This window comes from Takifugu rubripes, unplaced genomic scaffold (assembly GCF_901000725.2).
Source record: "Takifugu rubripes unplaced genomic scaffold, fTakRub1.2, whole genome shotgun sequence".
Taxonomy (NCBI): domain Eukaryota; kingdom Metazoa; phylum Chordata; class Actinopteri; order Tetraodontiformes; family Tetraodontidae; genus Takifugu; species Takifugu rubripes.
Genome location: NW_021821586.1, coordinates 17,520 through 32,253, shown reverse-complemented (window position 1 = coordinate 32,253; position 14,734 = coordinate 17,520). Strand labels below are relative to the sequence as shown.

General features: G+C 50.9%; 1 pseudogene; it reads right to left on the bottom strand.

The window, feature by feature from the left end:
• LOC101061989 (sodium channel protein type 4 subunit alpha-like) overlaps positions 1-14,734 on the bottom strand; it is a 49,293-nt pseudogene that overhangs the window by 19,165 nt on the left and 15,394 nt on the right.

The window sequence follows — 14,734 nt, the reverse complement described above, 5'->3', positions numbered from 1 at the left end:
CTGGAACAACCACATAGTCCTTGAATGCTCTTGTTGAATTGCGGTTCATCCACATTTGGAGGCTCTGAAGTCTCAGCACCTATGACGGCCCCGTTGACCTCCATGTGGATGCTGCTCAGCCGCTTCAGCTTCATCATGGCCTTCGCCTCCTTCTGCTTCTGACGGCGGCGCTTCAGGTTCCCATTGAAGAAATCCACCACCTGCAGCAAGAAGACACGAAGCCGGAGTTCAGGAGATGCACAGACAGACGGGCAGGCAGAGAGACAGACAGGCAGGCAGGCAGGCAGGCAGGCAGGCAGACAGGTAGACAGGCAGGCAGGCAGGCAGGCAGACAGGTAGACAGGCAGGCAGGCAGGCAGGCAGACAGGTAGACAGGCAGGCAGGCAGGCAGGCAGGCAGGCAGGCAGGCAGGCAGACAGGTAGACAGGCAGGCAGGCAGGCAGGCAGGCAGGCAGGCAGGCAGGCAGGCAGGCAGGCAGACAGACAGGCAGGCAGGCAGACAGGTAGACAGGCAGGCAGGCAGGCAGGCAGACAGACAGGCAGGCAGGCAGACAGGTAGACAGGCAGGCAGGCAGGCAGGCAGGCAGGCAGGCAGGCAGGCAGGCAGGCAGGCAGACAGGCAGGCAGGCAGACAGGTACCTGTTTGCGGCACCAGGCCAGGCCTCTGGTGATCCTGTGGATCGCTATCTGCAGGTTGTTCATCTCTCCATCCTCATCTGGAGCTGAGAGGTTGTCAGAGCTGAAACTGCTGAGGAGGAGAGCCAGGAAGAGGTTCAACAGCTGGAGATGAAGATGGAGAGACAGGGAGGAAGAGAGAGAGACAGAGAGAGACAGTGAGGAAGGGAGAGAGACAGAGAGAGAGACAGGGAGGAAGGGAGAGAGACAGAGAGAGAGAGACAGTGAGGAAGGGAGAGAGACAGAGAGAGACAGGGAGGAAGAGAGAGAGACAGAGAGAGACAGTGAGGAAGGGAGAGAGACAGAGAGAGAGACAGGGAGGAAGGGAGAGAGACAGAGAGAGAGACAGAGAGAGAGAGACAGTGAGGAAGGGAGAGAGACAGAGAGAGACAGGGAGGAAGGGAGAGAGAGAGACAGTGAGGAAGGGAAAGAGACAGAGAGAGACAGGGAGGAAGAGAGAGAGACAGAGAGAGACAGTGAGGAAGGGAGAGAGACAGAGAGAGAGACAGGGAGGAAGAGAGAGAGACAGAGAGAGACAGGGAGGAAGAGAGAGAGACAGAGAGAGACAGTGAGGAAGGGAGAGAGACAGAGAGAGAGAGAGAGACAGAGAGAGAGACAGGGAGGAAGAGAGAGAGACAGGGAGGAAGAGAGAGAGACAGTGAGGAAGGGAGAGAGACAGAGAGAGACAGGGAGGAAGAGAGAGAGACAGGGAGGAAGAGAGAGAGACAGGGAGGAAGGGAGAGAGACAGAGAGAGACAGGGGAAGGGAGAGAGACAGAGAGAGACAGGGAGGAAGAGAGAGAGACAGAGAGACAGTGAGGAAGGGAGAGACAGAGAGAGAGAGAGAGACAGAGAGAGACAGGGAGGAAGAGAGAGAGACAGGGAGGAAGAGAGAGAGACAGGGAGGAAGGGAGAGAGACAGAGAGAGAGACAGGGAGGAAGAGAGAGAGACAGGGAGGAAGAGAGAGAGACAGGGAGGAAGAGAGAGAGACAGAGAGAGAGACAGGGAGGAAGGGAGAGAGACAGAGAGAGAGACAGGGAGGAAGGGAGAGAGACAGAGAGAGAGAGACAGTGAGGGAAATGTCCTGCCAGTGTCTGAACTGGTAGACACGGATCCACATAAACAAACTCCGTCAGATTAAAGTGTCTGAATTTTAGTCTGAAACTTCTGCACAGTCGATCAGTCCTTTTATCTTTGACTCCCGGTTTGGTCAGAATATGTCACATTTTAAAATCATATATATTCTCCTTCTTTTAATCTTCATGACTGTTCAGGATGGCAGTCGATGCGGACATGAGACAGTGTGTGTATTGATCCCAGCCGCTGGTGTGTTTGTGCTCCACCTGTCAGCTTGCTGCTGTCTGATTGGCTGCTGTCCAACCCAAACTCCAATAGATCAATGTTGTTGATTGGTTAACATGGCAACATGGCCCAACAGCTCAACCAATGACCTTGATCCTTTCCAATAGCCAATCAAACATACTGACAGATGAGGTCAGCTCAATAAAAGACCTGTGACGGCCACTTCACTTCCTGTTTACTTTAGGGGCTATCTGACAATAAAATGGAAATACTGTAACTATAAATATTGTTGGATAGTGAAATAAAATAGCATCACAAATACATCCACTTTTAACCAGTATCAGATCTAACTTCCGATCAGTTCTAGTATTTGTACGATTAATTAAACTAATATCAATAATGGCTAAAGATGAAACCCGACGGTCGACCACCTCTGACTCCGCCCACCCGGCGCTGAGGATCAGGTCACTTTTCCTCCTCACTGCACGCATTTAGCAGGTATTTAGACGTGATGGCTTTGACCCATCAAAGAGGTCAGAAACAGGACGATAAAGAGGAGGACAGCAGGAGTGTGTGATGGCAGGTGAGCTGCTGCGTCAGCACGTCTTCACACACTCATTTGTCAAAACACACACACACACACACACACACACGTGCCGAGTGCTCATCTTGCCAAAGATAAAGAGAAGTGGAAAGATGTCCTTTCTCTGGATAATTTATCTGTCATCTTCTCTTACACAAAGCCCCCCCCCCCCCCCCCCCCCCCCCCCCCCCCCCCACACACACCCACACACTCTTTACCTTAATGGTGTCATGGATATTTAATAACAAGCTTGAACCAACCCGCTCTCTCTCTCTGCACATCTCTGTCTCTCTGTCAGTGGCCTCTTCTTCTTCTCTCATCGCCTGTATCTCCCTCCACACAGAAACGTGTTGAGTGAATACGACTCTGTGTGTGTGTGTGTGTGTGTGTGTGTGTTTCAGTGTGATAAGCATCCGTGCTTTCAGCAGCAGACAGCGTGATGGGGAATTACCTCTTATCTCTTGCACACACACGTGTGTGTCTTCTTGTAAATGCTACATAGTGATGACCAGAATCTGCATCTCACCGGCAGACTGAGGATGGGTTTGGAAGTCAGGACAGTCTGGCTGCTCCTCGCAAGTTTAAGCTGCTGTTTGAGGGCTAAATAATGAGAGTCCCCTCTAACATAGAAGGTCAATGTGTGTGTTGAATTTAACACTGAGGTCACCATTGTGCAGGAAACTCTCTCTAAGCTCAAATTGTTGCTCAGAGCCAAAGTTTCCCCTGATACCAAAACCAGGTCCCCCTGGAAACCCAACCGTAGACCACATCGACACACCAACCCTCCGTATCCAGCGGCGTGTGTGTAGGTTTGACCTGAAAGGGTGAATGTGGTCTAACGTGAATATCTGAGACCAGAAACCCTCCAAAAGAACGTCCCATCAGCCCTGTCGACCTGCCGCTGCCCCGGGACTGACGGGGCGTCCAACCGGGTCAGCCTCATCTCCGTGCTTGCCTTCTGTCTGATTCTGCATCAAACTGCCTGACATCTGACCTTTCAGAAGACTCCATCCAGATTGGCAGAAACCTGGGCCGGGAGGGGTATCACGAGCAGGCCCTGATAACATTTAACAGTCCCACAGGCTGAAGTCACTCACCACCAGGTTTCCGATGACCATGACCAGCATGAACACCAGGATGCAGAGAGGCTGTCCAGCAACCTCCATGCAGTCCCACATGGACTCAATCCACTCTCCACACAGCACCCTGAAGACAATGAGGAAGGAGTGGAAAAAGTCCTTCATGTGCCAGCGAGGAAGAGTGCAGTCCTTGGAGATCTTACACACGCAGTCCTGGGCGGAGAAGAGGACCACAGCTGACCGACCTGAAGATCGTTGACCCGTCATGAGGTCGGATGGCGGCAGACTCACCTGGTAGTTTTTACCAAACAGCTGCATGCCGACCACAGCGAAGATGAAAACGATGATGGCGAGGACGAGGGTCAGGTTCCCCAGGGCGCCCATGGAGTTCCCGATGATCTTGATCAAGGTGTTGAGGGTCGGCCACGAGCGAGCCAGCTTAAAGACACGAAGCTGGGGGAGAGGATGGAGGACAAACAGGCTTGTAAAACACAGCAGGACCGGTGACGGAGTTAACACACAGTGACATTTGTCACTACAAATCAGAGTCCCTGTGTGTTTCTCCTGCTTGTTCTTTTACTCCTCTGAGGAAATCTCCTCCAAACCTGATGATAAGACGGAGCTGACCGAGTCGAATTCCAGAACAACAAAACAAGTTGTGATTTCAACAATTACCAGTCTGAAGGAACGCAACACGCTGAGCCCCTCAACGTTGGACAGGCCGAGCTCCATGAGGCTGAGGCAGACGATGATGCTGTCGAAGATGTTCCAGCCCGTCTGGAAGTAGTAGTACGGATCCAGAGCAATGATCTTCAGCACCATCTCAGCTGTGAAGATCCCTGAGAACACCTGAAAACGGCACATAGCTTCATGCCACTGATGCTGGAGGCAGTGTTGACCGGTCCATCCCGGTCACCTGAATCATACAGCTAATGGGTCAGCCAACCAGCAGGAAGTTAGTGGCTGCTTCTCTCCACTGTTGTAACATCTCCAGCGTGACTCTATCCTGACACGATCCGAGTCTGATTGTTATTTATTATTTTGGTCCTCACTCGGTCACACACTGTTATTGTAAGAACCGCAATCTGTGGACCAAAAATAAAAGTGATCGGAATATTAAAAACTGGCCAATGTGAGACAAGGTCAGGGCGGGCTGATGAGGTGCGACCCCCAACCAGTCCTGGACGACCAGCATTCAGACCAATCTCCTCAGGAGAAGAAGGAATTTTCGATTAAACACTAGCGTGAATTAGATATTCATCAAAAGTTTCAGAAGAGGTTTCATGACATAAACCGTTGCAATAACACCAGCGGCCTGTAGGGGCAGTATTCAACCATAAACGCCTATGAAGCTGAAGCACAGTCGTGAACGTGTAACGCCATGGACACACACACACACACACACACACACACACACACACACACAGATGATGCTCTTCTAAGCTCATTAAGTCTGTAGTACGTTGATTAGGTCCTCAACAATCATGCTGCTATTGTCAGCAACATGAGGAGAGGTCCTCTCACACATGTTTAGTGTGTGATGTATGAGTGAAGGAGGCCCTCTCAGGACAAAAAGGGTGAGGAAAACTCTGAAGAGGATAATGTGAAATCAATCAGCCCACGGATTAGACGCAAATGAGAAGAGAAGTTAAGGAATCCCAGCAGTTGATTGGTCAGTTGAGATCTCACCTGTCTAACATCTCTGAAGGTTCCGGTTCCACAGGGTCAGAGGTCAAGGATCAACTTAATAATAAATATGCACAGGCTTGATATGAAAGCCGTTTCCAGCGTGTTTGTGTCGCTGTGACCACGTTAATGAAGGTACACGGTTCGACTGTCAAATATCAGCAACAGCCTGTGGCCTCGCAGCAGCGGAACATCGCGGCTCGGAACCGTCTGCACTTCAGGGACGGATCACAGCAGCACAGAGACATGCTGCCACACCTCCTTATATTAACGATCTTTAACAAGCCTCCTGTCCTCGAAAATGAGAGATGATCCTCGATGTTCCTGTGCTCTGTGGCTCCACCAGCGCCACGGCTACGGTCGGCCCACAGCGGCGCTGTAGCTGCTGCCCTTTTCACTTTCCTGCTGCTTCGCAGCTTTAAGTTCAGACTCTGACGAGTGCGTTTGTGCAAAAGTCTCTGATTCACCAACAGAGGGATGAAAAACATCACTGAGCAGCAACTGCGTGTGTGCGTGTGTGTGTGTGCGTGTGTGTGTGTGTGTGTGTGAGACAGATGATGTTGACATCAGCACTGGCTAATAACACTAACATCAGCAGAGAGAGGATGACACGGATTCTCTGTGAGTGTGTGTATGAGTCTGTGTGTGTGAGTCTGTGTGTGTGTGAGTCTGTGTGTGTGAGTGTGTGTGTGTGTGAGTGTGTGTGAGTCTGTGTGTGTGTGTCCTGGTGCTTCTTCATTACATCAGGCTGCTTGTGACAAACCGTCACGTGAGGCTCACATGTCACCGAGATGTTATCAAACCTGACCCGCTGGAGTGTTTGTGAAAGTGACGCGATCTCCAAACGCACAATGAGATCTGCACGGGTGTGTTTAAGTGCTGAGTTGTACTCAAAGCTGTAGACAAATCTGTGCATTTACTCCCAATAGATGGCGTAAAGGCTCAACGATGACAGACGTCAGCAGTTACAGGTCAGTCTCAGTGTTTCAGCAGGAGTCCGGTGAACAAACCTACAGTGTGTGTGTGTGTGTGTGTGTGTGTGTGTGTGTGTGTGTGCGTGTGTGGGCGTGTGTGTGTGTGTGTGTGCGCAGCATTTCAGCCAAGAACACTGAGAAGAGTGTGCACTTCATACACATACACACACATATCAATAAAAGCCTCCAGTAAATGTGTCCTTTAGAGCTTCGACCATATGGAAGTATTGATATGTTTAAGTAGAGTGAGGACATCGATCACGTCAGCACAGTCCTGTCCTGACATGATCGCGCACGCGTGGCCTTACATAACGCACACGCTCCGAGCTGTCCGTCAGACTGGCCGGCTAAATGCTATGTAAACATCTGCGGGGATTAGAGGCTTTATCCTCTGAGGAACTTAACAACTCCAGACTGAAATCGGATCGTGGTGACGAGACGCAGCCTCTCCGAGACCTCGGCGGCTTTTCCAGCCAACAAAGAGCGTTTATGCAGCAGAAGTGCATCAAACTGCAGAGGAGGCGACAGCAACTCTAGGAGACTTTACGTAACAGCTGACTAAACAGTCTTCGGTGCCGCGTGGACAGCTGACCAGGTGTAAATGAATAAATAAATGAAAAGAATTATCCTGACATTCCACAGAAGTGGGCGACCCAAACAAACCGCGGGAGAGGAGAACATTTAGCCTTCACATTACGTCTGACATAGGACCAACGTGTGTGTGTGTGTGTGTGTGTGTGTGTGTGTGTGTGTGTGTGTGTGTGTGTGTGTTTAAAGCAGACATATCAGGTCCATGTTTTGATCTTTAACTCTTATTATGGACTTGGACTGAAGCAGCACAGCAAAACTCTTCATTTGAACAGAAACACAAGATCATGATTCAACACTCAACATTCAGCCACACACACACACACACACACACACACACACACACACACACACAGACACACACTCGTAGGACAAACAGTGATATCATCCTTATCCAGGAATCAGCTACGTCATTGCCGACTGAACCAACCCACAACCAAGTTTAAGTTCTGTGACGGCTGCCTGGAGCTGGAGGTGAAGTTAACACTTCTGGTCAAGAACCACCACGTGGTGTGTGTGTGTGGGTGTGTGTGTGTGTGTGGGGGTGTGGGTGTGTGTGTGTGAGAGAGAACAACAAGGTGAATTTGGCCATTAGTCGTTCACACCTGAGGTGAACCGATTACCATATTGCATCAACCTATCAGCTCGTGTCGGATCACTGGCAGCTGTAGGGTCAAACACGGGGGTTAGTCACGGCGCTCCAAACACACCTGACCCTTTTCTGTCAACTCTGATACACACGCACGCACGCACGCGCACACGCACGCACGCATGCACACACGCACACACGCACACGCACGCACGCACACACACACACTGCCTGCATTCACGTAGAGATGAATCCACTGGCCTGTTTTTACAGGATTTCAGGCAGGTTCATCACGGTTCCTGCAGACTTCACCTTCTACTCTGACAGAATCCAAAAGCAGCTAAAGACGGCGGCTAACCACAGCACCAGATCTCTGGGACGGATCCGGTCAGGACGGATCCGGTCAGTGATCTGACCATAAAGACATCGTGACGGATCTGGGATCTGCAGGGACCCTGGTAGACATCCATACCAGATGTTCTCCTGTTGGTTCTTGGCCATGATTTAAGGGGACGTTCCAGATTATTATTTTATCTCCATCCATCCATCATCCACACATCCATCATCCATCCATCCATCCATCCATCCATCATCCATCCATCCATCCATCCATCCATCATCCATCCATCCATCCATCCATCCATCCATCATCCATCCATCCATCCTACCAGGTTTCCGATGCTCAGCATGCCGTTGAACTCCTCAGTCATGGGGTAGTGCTCCATGGCCATGAAGAGTGTGTTGAGAACAATGCAGATGGTGATGGCCAGGTCTAGGAAGGGGTCCATCACCATGACCTTCACCAGCTGCTTCACCTTGAGCCAGCAGGGGCAGCACTCCCACACCAGGAAACGATGGGCGAAGGCATACCAGCATGGATGGCACCTCTTATGGGCCTCCTCCAGCTCTGCAGGGCCCCCAGATAAATAAAAACAGAAGAAGAAAAGGAAGACAAGTGAGCAGAGACAAAACTGAAGGAGCTGTGATGATGAGAGCTGATGTGTGGATGTCAGATTGAGTGTCGTCCTATTTTAGAGCCATGCTGGGAGGAGTGGTTGAGGTTTGGACTTATTGAGGTCTTCCAGGTGGGAATCAGGGCAGATCCAGGAAGGTCTCAGTGAATAGAAACACCTTCTGGTTTTATTACCCATCAGGAGTCTATTAACATCAACATCCTGAAACAAAAGTTCTCCGAGTCTGTCAGACTGAGACAAGATGTGCTGCCTTTTTCAGATCAGCCCACTGATGATCCAGATTTGGGCTCCTGCTGAACCCATCCAGAACTTCATGGGTCTCCTGGAGCTTCTGGAGGTTGTTGTCCTGTTGGAAGGCAAATTATTCTTCAGCTTTCTGACGGAGGTCTGACTGGTCCCAGTTCCTTCCACCCTGACTACAGCTGCCCTCTGATGCTCTGAACACAGCTTCATATCAATGAAGATCTAATCTGCTCCACCCTCACCTGCTCCACCCTCACCTGCAGCTCCACCCTCACCTGCAGCTCCACCCTCACCTGCTCCACCCTCACCTGCTGCTCCACCCTCACCTGCAGCTCCACCCTCACCTGCTCCACCCTCACCTGCAGCTCCACCCTCACCTGCTGCTCCACCCTCACCTGCAGCTCCACCCTCACCTGCAGCTCCACCCTCACCTGCTGCTCCACCCTCACCTGCAGCTCCACCCTCACCTGCAGCTCCACCCTCACCTGCAGCTCCACCCTCACCTGCTCCACCCTCACCTGCAGCTCCACCCTCACCTGCTGCTCCACCCTCACCTGCAGCTCCACCCTCATCTGCTGCTCCACCCTCACCTGCTGCTCCACCCTCACCTGCTGCTCCACCCACACCTGCTCCACCCTCACCTGCTGCTCCACCCTCACCTGCTCCACCCTCACCTGCAGCTCCACCCTCACCTGCTGCTCCACCCTCACCTGCAGCTCCACCCTCATCTGCTGCTCCACCCTCACCTCACCTGCAGCTCCACCCCTCACCTGCTGCTCCACCCTCACCTGCTGCTCCACCCTCACCTGCTCCACCCTCACCTGCAGCTCCACCCTCACCTGCTCCACCCTCACCTGCTCCACCCTCACCTGCTGCTCCGCCCTCACCTGCAGCTCCACCCTCATCTGCTGCTCCACCCTCACCTGCAGCTCCACCCTCACCTGCTGCTCCACCCTCACCTGCAGCTCCACCCTCACCTGCTGCTCCGCCCTCACCTGCAGCTCCGCCCTCACCTGCAGCTCCACCCTCACCTGCAGCTCCACCCTCACCTGCTGCTCCACCCTCACCTGCAGCTCCACCCTCACCTGCTCCACCCTCACCTGCAGCTCCACCCTCACCTGCTGCTCCACCCTCACCTGCAGCTCCACCCTCACCTGCTCCACCCTCACCTGCAGCTCCACCCTCACCTGCTGCTCCGCCCTCACCTGCAGCTCCACCCTCATCTGCTGCTCCACCCTCACCTGCAGCTCCACCCTCACCTGCTGCTCCGCCCTCACCTGCAGCTCCACCCTCACCTGCTGCTCCACCCTCACCTGCTCCACCCTCACCTGCTGCTCCACCCTCACCTGCTCCACCCTCACCTGCAGCTCCACCCTCACCTGCTGCTCCACCCTCACCTGCTGCTCCACCCTCACCTGCTGCTCCACCCTCACCTGCTCCACCCTCACCTGCTGCTCCACCCTCACCTGCTGCTCCACCCTCACCTGCTCCACCCTCACCTGACAGGAACCAAACCATTATTCACAGGAGCCAAACTGGGAGGATGATGAACAACTGGTTTGGTATAACTGGTTAATAATGTTTACATGTAAGTTTACTCTGGTGATAAACAGGAAGTTGTGTGTGCGGAGGTCACTGGGAACGTGTGTGAAACTACACAGTCAATCTGGGCGGAGCTTAGATGATTACGAGGTCACACTGAGGTCGCAGACATTGTCTGAATTTCTGTTAATTCCTGAAAAAACCCAAAAAAGAAGACAAAAAATATTCATTTAACACAACTGACTGAGGGTGTTTTACATTTTAAAACAAAGAGAGAGAAAAGAAAAACTAATGCAAATAAAATGATTTGGTTTCATGAAGGGCGATTAAACCAACAGATTTACTTCTATAACGATCTGTTCTCTAAGAGCAGCGACTGCCCAGGGGAGAGACAGTGACTCAGCAGAACACACGCCAACACACACGCACACGCACGCACGCACGCACACACGCACGCACGCACACACACACGCACACACAGAACCCACAATCAAACACGCATGAAATTACGGACACACAAGAACACAAACATGCACACACAAACACTGACATGGACACATACGAACACGCACACACAAACAAATACAGGCACACAGATGTGAACACACACAAACACACTCGTGGACACACACACTTCTTTTTCTCTGTGGTGTGGCTACTTCATTCCAAATCTGTGAGATAAACAAAGACACACAGTGGTTCCCCTGACATCTGCCGGGGCATCTCCCTCACTCTCACACACTCTCTCACACACACACACACACACGGCTACAAATTCAGACACGTGACTAAAAATTCAGACATGTTACACAACCCTGTATCCCTGCAGACTCACACAGTGACCTGAAACACACATGCCATTAATAGATGCACTCAGATGCAAAATTTAAAAAAAAGAAAGGTTACGAAATCCCTGTCTCCACACACACACACACGCACAAAGCGAAAAAATGTCAGAACTTTGAGTTGTGAATTTTCTAATAAAATGGAATCTCCAAAAACAAAAAGATCAAAAAAAAGAAGTGATTTGGAAAAAAAATGTAAGTGAGTGATCCGAAGTGATCCAAAAGTCTTTTGAAATGTAAATATGGCAGCTTTTATTTACCTTCTTCCACTGATCCAGATAAGAAGACAGATACTCGTCTGTCCACTGTACAGAAATTAGAAAGAAACACTCAAAGGTCACCTACTGCTAGTTAGCTTAGCTCACATAATGATTAGCCCTCTGTCATATCTGACTCTCACCTCATCATTACTTAAGAAAAGTGGATTTGGGATTTTATAATAATCTCTTTTTTCTTTAAACAAGCGCTGGTGTTGACACGTTGTTTCTCACCTTCCATGGCATCCGTTAGGTAGCTGGCAGCACTGAGCGCCCGGCCCCTGCTCACAGAGCCCTGAAGAGACGAGGGACGAGGAAGCAGCATGGTGCTGAGCTCCGTGGTTGATGTGGGAGCCTGAGAGCAACACGCAGCACGTTAAATAAAAGACACAAAATACACAGGCTGACACACACGTGCATGGTGTGTGTGTGTGTGTGTGTGTGTGTGTGTGTGTGTGTGTGTGTGTGTGTGTGTGAAAAAGAGGAGGCGGAGGGGCTGACAAACTGTGACCGTAACAACATAATAAATAATAGAGTTTATTATGTTGGAGCAAACTTGGTGACCTGTCACACTAATCAACCTGGAGAAGTTGCTCAGGTGTGATGACATAACACTTCCTGCTCGCTGGTCCTCTACAGAGACATGACGCCGGGGCCTGAAGGTCACCACCCACCACAACGCCTACATCCTGTCTGCGTGCCAGGCAGGGAAGCACCAGGGAAACACACTCTAAGAGCACTAATTTAGCTTCCGTTAGCGGCTGTGCATTGCCATGGCGATCTTTCCGTGAGCGCTCCCTCCCTCCTCCCACTCGTCTCTCCATCAGTCGGAGCAGCAGGACGACGGAGACGCGAGAACATCGAACATGAAGCTATAACCTGAACTGAACACCCACACGGCCCCTGCGGCGCCGCTCCACGTCTCGCTGCCAACGTCTCGACAGAGCTGGAGCTCCGCGCCGCACATCTGTCTCAGCTAAATGCTTTTGGAAGCCTTGATGACTGTCGTCATTTGCAATTCCAGCAGAGCCTGTATCATTATGGTCTTTATGCAGAGGGTGACGCCTCCTCCGAGACTATAGGGGGCAGCATTGTAACCCGGCAGGTGTGGAACTGTCATGTTGTCCGTGGAACTGTCTGCTGCCACTTCCTGTGAGGAGCCAGGGCCAGTTTGATGACAGCGTCCCTTTGAATTTACCGTATTATGAGTCCAATTATCTCTTTCTCTTTATTAAAAGTCGGCTGAAAGTGACAGGGATTTTATGCTACTTTTAGAAAATAATTCTCTCTGAGGAGAGGTCAGCACTGCTGCTTCTTTGGTGCCGTTTCCTCTTTAAAGCCTCTTATATAACGGTGTAGGTGACAGTGTGGGTCTGGCTGTCGGCAGGTGGAGGTGAGTGAACACCTCCAGGCGTGGAGCTGCTGCGTTCGTCCTTGTAACCTGCTGCCTGATGGGAAATAGAAAACTGAAACCAAGCGTTAAAATAAATGTAATCCCTGGTGACGTGAAGCCGACAACCACAGCTTCCTTTGTGAGTCCCTTCTGGAAGATTGAAGATAAAACATCTAAACCTGGAGGATTTGATGTCTAACACTGAAACACTGAGGAAAAGATCCTGAAAGAAACTCATTTGGAAGTTTTTCTAAATAACACTGAGAAAGAAAACACTATATAACGCATTAAAGATGGTAGTGACGAAGAATAAGGTGTCAACAGAACATACAAAAACACACATGTTGTGTGTGTGTGTGTGTGTGTGTGTGTGCGTGTGCGTGTGTGTGTGTTTTTAAAACCTTGTCGGTATAAGCAGACAGGAAGTAGCTGCACTTAAGCTGAGTAAATAAAAGACCTTAGAGTTTGAATGTTATGATCTCCCCACTTCCTCATCAGTGGAGCTCCACAGAAGATGCTCCTTTATTTAAGTGACTATCATTCATGCGGAGGATCAGATTATGGGATGGAGTCGTAGTCCGGAGTGGAAAAACTCTGATTAGGTCACCTATTGACTGTTTTGTTGCTGTGCTGTTTGTGACATTTAAGCTCATCATGTTTAGCTTTCCAGATCGTATCAATCTGGTGGTCAAGGTTATATCAGCGTTTGAAACGTAGGACCTCTGCGAGTGTGTGTGTGTGTGTGTGTGTGTGTGTGTGTGTGTGTGTGTGTGTGTGTGTCATGGTGGAAACAATTGTGCCGCCTGCAGCCGTCCAGCACTCAGCAGATATTTGCATAACTGCAATCTGACATCATGAACTAAAAACACACACTCATATCGTCCATCTCAGATAACAAAGTTGTGGTGTTTCCCCCACCACACACACACACACACACACGCACACACACACACACACACACACACACACACACACACACACACACACACTGCTATGGCATCATGGGTTAAAGCTGCACATACCAGCTTAGCCATATCTGTGTGGCCTTCCTTTTGCACATACCTAAACTCAAACTCTGTCACACACACACACACACACACACACACACACACACACAAACTCACACTCTCTTCCTTGACCTTCTCCATGGTGCAGGCGGGCAGCTGCCCTTGTAGAGGTGGTGGGGAAACTCCGTTCTGGTCCATGGTAACAAACAGCTTCCCGTTGATGTTCAAAGTGGGATAAAATACCTGAAACACACACACACACACACACACACACACACACACACACACACAGTGACCCAGAGACTTAGAGTGAATCATGTCAGTAAAATTCCTAATTTTAAACCTCTTTATCTGAACTAGGCATGTGGCTGTTATTTTAGTCTCTGTGACTTTAAGACGTGGTTGCAGTACCTGGGAGCTCCTGCTGGTGGTGCTGTAGGTGCTGGGCCGTCGTTTGGGCCACGGGTGAGACAGGATGCCACTGAAGGTGCCGCCACTGTAGGTTCCGCCCCCCACGCCTTCAATCACATCTTCAGGGACGCTGTACTCGTCATCGGCCATCTCTCCTTCGGAGCCGCGGCTTCTCAAGCGGAAGTTGAAGATGGAGGAGACTTGACTACTTCGCCGAGTCTTGGCGGAAAAGGAACGGGCGAGGAGTGGGTGGACGGGCTGTGGGAGGAAGCAGAAGATGCTTGCCACCTAATGGTGCTGCCAGCAGAAAAGGTCCTGACTCTTCTTCTCTTACCTTCCCACCGTCCGTCACGTCCACCTGTAGCAGCTTTTCCTCCGACAGGTTGGCCTCCGCCTCGGCCACGCCCACCAGGACCTGACTCTGCCTCCGCCCCTCTTGGTGGTCCAGTGGCAAAGCAAACGGAGAAAGTTCTGGCGACATGACCGAGTCAGAGTCCAGAGCTTTCTGTGCGGCAGCCTTAGAGAGAACCGAGGAAGCAAACGTGAATTTACTGCCTATTTTTTAATCTCTGCTCTCCTGTTGGTC